This window comes from Pinus tabuliformis, chromosome 9 (genome assembly GCF_031772625.1).
Source record: "Pinus tabuliformis cultivar Carrire ecotype Pingquan chromosome 9, CPIR1, whole genome shotgun sequence".
NCBI classification, from domain to species: domain Eukaryota; kingdom Viridiplantae; phylum Streptophyta; class Pinopsida; order Pinales; family Pinaceae; genus Pinus; species Pinus tabuliformis.
This window is the reverse complement of record NC_142307.1, coordinates 1178969866-1178975887: the sequence shown is the minus strand read 5'-3', so window position 1 is coordinate 1178975887 and position 6022 is coordinate 1178969866. Positions and strand designations below refer to the sequence as shown.

Here is a 6022-nt window from a genome sequence, read left to right as displayed (position 1 = left end):
TTGTAGTTCTCCTGGGGTAGGTAGCATTCACACATGTTGCCACCAATATAACAGGGGCCGCTAGAGTTGCAAGATCATCCCCATGTTGTAAACTTTATCTGATAACATAACAACAAAGGGAAATTCTGAACATCCATTGCATCTACCTTGTTTTTTAAGAAAGTTCTGAGCATTCTTGAATTGAATGTTTGCTTTGGAGATTGTACATGTTGGTGGAAGAGAGTAAAAGGAAGGTCATCTTCTCTCTGTATTGTTATCTCTAGGCCATCACATGTAGAATATTTCTACACCTTTTTAACCAAGTATAAGTTATGTAGTAGTATTAGAACCTGAAAATGTTAGATCCTTGTGTACCTTCAATTGATGCAATGATGCTTCAGCCATATTGGTCGATTCCAAAAAAAAGGGTTCAATAGTTACTATATCATCTGAATAGATACCCTCCATGTGTGGGTGCCTTGAACCAATAACATGGAGATGTGTGCAAGGGAACCTATTCAAATGGAGATACATCAATAGGTGGAGCACTCCAATGAAACAAATTCCATAATAAGTTGACTGGTTTACTTCTTAAGGAAGATGCTTGTTCTTTTAAATATAGGCTGGAAAAGGTCAGTCCCTTGGTTTACTTGTTTGCTCAATTGCCTTCTTAAGGAAGATGCTTGTTCTTTTAAATATAGGTTGGAAAAGGTCAGTCCCTTGGTTTACTTGTTTGCTCAATTGCTGGGGGAATGTACCATTTGGAGGAAGATGCAAGTATTTGGAATGGCCTACGAAGGTTGGAGTACCCACTTTGGGGCCCCACACATATTTGAAAGTGTTTCTTGCAGAAGTATTTACCCTTGAAGCGCCTTTGGAAGATGGATGTTAAGCATTGAAGCCCTTTGTTTCCAATGTTTATGGAGGTATTCCTCTCTTTGGGGGCTATTTGGTGTAGAGTATTGTACATGTGGCATAAAAAAACTCAATTTTTATATACAAATCTGTGGAATAAGTTCTCCCTCTGGCAACTGTTTTTTAACCCATTACAGCCCTAGAGTCAGTCCTCCAACAGCAATGCATCTTTCCACTTCAAAAATACTATTATTTTTTATTGAAACTACACATATAACATGAAACTTAAAAGTTAATTGGAACAAACCTAATAGTATATAATATATATTGTCAAACAAAACATACCATAAACCTCAAACTTCGGTATATAGGAACAAAGCAACCCTACCAATAATTAATCTTCTACATGACTTGGACATATATAAATTTTTTATCCATTATTATTTGCTTAATTTTGAAAACCAAAGTAATTTTTTTTTATCAAAATTCTACGAGGCTTATTTGTTAATTAAGTAGCTGATCTATTTCATTATGTACTCTGCAATGCTTGATGACAAACTATGAAAGGTTGATAAATTTGCTATCACGAATGTGTTTTTTTTTTCCTTTTTCTTGATTTTGTCAATGATTAGGAATTACGTGGGTGTTGATTATAGTTTTAGTTGTAGCCTTTCAACTTTTTGGGCTTATCTTCTTATATCAAACATTTGTGCAGGGTTTCAACGAAATAACATTTCATTGAGTATGTATTTACAAATAAGTGATTTTGGGATCAAATCCCATAAAGTAATTTTATATTTTCTCTTCAAATTCTTTCAAGTTTTTGAAAGTAAAACCAATGAATTATCAATATAATTTTACCATAATAAAAAACAATTAGAAAGAATTTAACCAGCTCAAATTGCTCATCTCTATCTCTTCTAGAAAACTTCCCATATAAAAATATTGGGAGTATCCAAAAAGAAAACTTTTAATTAAGTAAGAATTTATACAAAAATTATTATTTTAATTAAATTAAAACTTTTCAATTCAACAATTCCAATTTAATAATCTTATCGGCCTCTCTTTATACCTTTTGGGACAATTGCTAGTATATACACCAACCATGTACTTGATTGATAGGTTGATTTTAAAGTGTACAGGGCAATTGTAACAAAATGACATGAGAGTCTTTCAAAAAACCACATAGTAAATAAATATACATAATAACCACATAGTAAATAAATATACATAATAGATGAATATATCTTTTAATTTAATGATTATATTTTCCAACAATGGCACTCAAAACCACATAGTAAATAAATATACATAATAGAGGAATATATGTTTTGCTTATGACTATTATGTATTTTGAGTATTGATTGGTCTATATTAGTCAATTTTAATGGACTACCCTTCCTAGAAGTCACCATATACAGAAGTGTATAAAGACTTCTTAAGAAAAGGAACACATCATTATTGCTCCAAAATTCTCCGTAGAGCCAACTTTTCATTTCCGTCATCAATTGAGAGTACCTATTTCTTGAGTCTCTGGTGTCTTCTATAGACATAGTCTTCACCTCTATCATTTTATTGGATTCCCTAAGTTCTTTTAAATCTTCCATTATCAGGGAACTGCAACCATAGATTTTTATTATTTGAAGTGTTTTCAAATTGAAATAACTCTTTGGAAATACCTTCAATGCTGAGCATTCTACAATGATGAACATTTCAAGTACTGGCATTGCTCCTTACTTTACGATTGGCAACTCTTATAATTCATGTAACCCAACAATTCAAAATATCTTCAATAAAGAAAATGCCTCCTTGTCACCGAATTCTTGAGGAAACCTCTTTAATCTAGAGCATTCAATTATTTCCAATCGCTGCAGATTGTTGAGCTTATGCAGATGTGGAAGTTCTTCCAACATATTACACTTGTATAATATAAGACTAGTCATATTCTGAAAAGCACAAAAACTATTTTCCATTCTAACCAAGTCAAGACACTCCATGTACAGTTTTCTCATATACAGTTTTCTCAACTTTGACATATTATTCATGTCACTCGGCAGAGATCTCACCTTTGTGAGCTCTAACACGAGGGTGTTCATTTCAATCATATTCCCTAATGTGCCTTCCCTAATAACGCCCCCATTGTTTGTTAAATGGAGCCTGGTGAGTTGCTTTAAGTTGGCCAGACGCTAATGCTTGCCACTTTTATCCATTTCTTGGGCTCACCTTTTTCCCATAGATTGGTGCATCCATACATTGTCAAACCCTGCAAAGAGGTGAGCCTTGAGATGCTAATGCTTGCCACTTTTATCCATTTCTTGGGCTCACCTTTTTCCCATAGATTGGTGCATCCATACATTGTCAAACCCTGCAAAGAGGTGAGCCTTGAGATGCTGCAAGGTAGATACTACAAATGACCACATTTATCCATGGCTAGATGCCTTAAAGATTCCAAATTATGAAGGGCAGATGGTAATTCCGTGATTCTAGAGCGGCTTAGATCAAGGATCTCCAGGTTTCCAAGATTTGTAAGAGATGTAGGTAGAAAGTTGATGGGCATACCTGATAAAAAGAGGCATCTTAGCTGTTTCAAACACCCCACACTCTCCGGTAATGACTGCACTGACGTCCCACTCAAATCCAGAACCTTAAGAGAGACCATTCTCCCAATAACCCTTTTTGGAATTTTTGTTAGACATTTGTTACCATCTATTAACAATGAACATAGTTTCGGAACTCTCGTTGACTCAGGGACCGAACACAGTTCGTTATTACTGAACAAAATCTGACTGCATCTGGAACATTCATTTTCATTCAACGTGCTCAAATCCTGACCCACATGGCAAAAGAAAGTTTCTTCGGCCTCTGCAACACAGATTCCCAAATCACGCAGGAAGTTGTGTATCCTGAAGAAGACTGCACCCGCCAATGCTTCTCACAATGGGTTCAATCAAACAATGATGTGCCAAAAAGTTGAGATAAACCCCTCCCACTACGAATGGGTTGTAGCTAAGTTGATGGTGATATTTTCGTGCCAGCAACCCTTCTCCCACCCATAATGGAATCACATGGTTGGCATGAATAATTTGGTCTTCTGTAAATGTTGCGGCCATGTATAGAAAGCATAATTGCAAATGAATATCACATTTAACTCATGGAATATAGATGCAAGTGTCCAATCTATGCTTTATCGTCCACTTTTGCATGCAATTTTCTTTATTGATTCTTATTTTCAATGACCATTTACATTTATGCCTTACGGCGTTTCTTTTGCAACATCTGGTGCAAATGCTAGTATACTGTTTAGTAGCCACAATGATATCTAAACAGCCTTATTTATGCATGTGCCGCAATGATATCTGGACGTTTTCCTCTGCCATTTTGTGGAAGCACGGAGATGGCTTCTTGTTATATATTATACTGTTCAGTACTCCTTCGGTACAGCATGTGCCAAAATGATATTTGAACATCCTTATTTATGCATGTGCCACAATGATAACTGAAAATCCTTATTTATGGGCCACAATGATATCTGAACATGTCATGCCACTTTGTGGAAGCATGGAGATAGCTTCTTGTTATATATTATACTGTTTTTCTCTCCGAGTATACGAGGTGGTCTTCTCATAGAATGGAAACTTTAGATGCATATATAAGCACCCGGGTCCTAGTTGATCCACAACATGTCATAATGAGCTAGATGTAATGAGTTCCATTTGATCAGAAGTCAAGTGGTGAACAAGTCTTAGCATGTATCCTCGAACACTTTGAGACCTTTGTCAATCTGGTAAAAGAGTTTGTTCATTCGTTACCAAGCCTAATGAGTTTGAATATGTTGGAGGATTGTAAATTTGTTTGTCTTATTTTTGATGACCAAGCAGGAGACAAGACTACTCAAGAACGTGCTCAGCGAGCTTGCTGTAAAAGAGAACATTCCACTTCCTACTTATCAATTTACAAAGGAATGAATCGCACACTGCCCAACTTTTACGGCAACTGTAGAGATTAACGGGGAGTCGCACACCGGAGCTCCTGGAAACAATAAGGAGGCCGCAAGAAATGCTGCATATGAAGCAATCCGATCAATTCGCACCCAAGGTTGTGAGTTGCTATAGATAGAAAACAAATTATTTGCATTCTCCTTAGTTATCTCTATGTAATTTGTAATATTGTTAGTATCCTTCTCTCCATTGTGCTATTTAGATTTGTTGATGCCACTGATCCATTAGATTCTCTTTTCAGGCAATTCTTTTCCACAGATTGAACTTCATGATGAAACCAAACAAAACAATGATTCTAAGCAGGAATTCAAGGTCACCAATGCTGTATCAAAGCTACCTACTGATAACAGTACATCTAATAATCAACTATTGGTAGAAACGGTCACCAATGCTGTATCAAAGCTACCTACTGATAACAGTACATCTAATAATCAACTATTGGTAGAAACGGGTTCTCATTCAGCTGAAAATACAGAAAAGTTGAATGTTAAGGATGTTCCTACTGTTCCAGAAAAGATAAATGTGGAGAACCCCATGTGAAGTTGGAGGGGCTTCAGAAAAATCAATGGTGAAGGATTCGGGTGAAGTTGAAAATGGTAAGCCAAGTATAAATGATGCAAAGAAAAGCCTCAACAGGATCCTATACTGGTCGAACAACATGGATTGAAAGAGGAAATGACAGACCTCATTCAAAATAAGGAACATTGAAGGGATGCAACAAGGCAGTCAAGAGGTTGTTTTAACAGAATAGATTGTCAAGAGGATTACAAGTGAACATGAGGATGCTGAACATATGTCTGAGAGAAAGAAAAAACTTAAAAAGAAGAACAAGGCCAAAGTGAGGAAGAGTGATGGCACAGCGTGACGCAGCCAAGAGAGTTCATTTTCAGTCTGCCTGGCATTGATACGTGACCATACAAAATTTATTCATATTTTACAAATCTCTGTTTTTATTTTAACTCTTGTTATATTTCCTTAGATTGGATTTTATAACTCAAAAGTCTGTTGGCCTGCTCTCATAATTTCCTTAGATTGGATTTTATAACTCATAAGTCTGTTGGCCTGCTCTCATAATTTCCTTAGATTGGATTTTATAACTCATAAGTCTGTTGGCCTGCTCTCATAATTTCCTTAGATTGGATTTTATAACTCATAAGTCTATTGGCCTGCTCTCATAATTGAAAAAATAA

General features: G+C 35.8%; 1 long non-coding RNA gene across 1 annotated transcript; it reads left to right on the top strand.

Moving 5' to 3' along the window:
• The first annotated feature begins 4196 nt into the window (after window positions 1-4196).
• LOC149152775 (uncharacterized) lies at window positions 4197-5194 on the top strand. Its single transcript, XR_016263131.1, has 2 exons — window positions 4197-4929; window positions 5074-5194. It is a non-coding gene; the product is annotated as an uncharacterized LOC149152775 (long non-coding RNA).
• The last annotated feature ends 828 nt before the right edge of the window (window positions 5195-6022 follow it).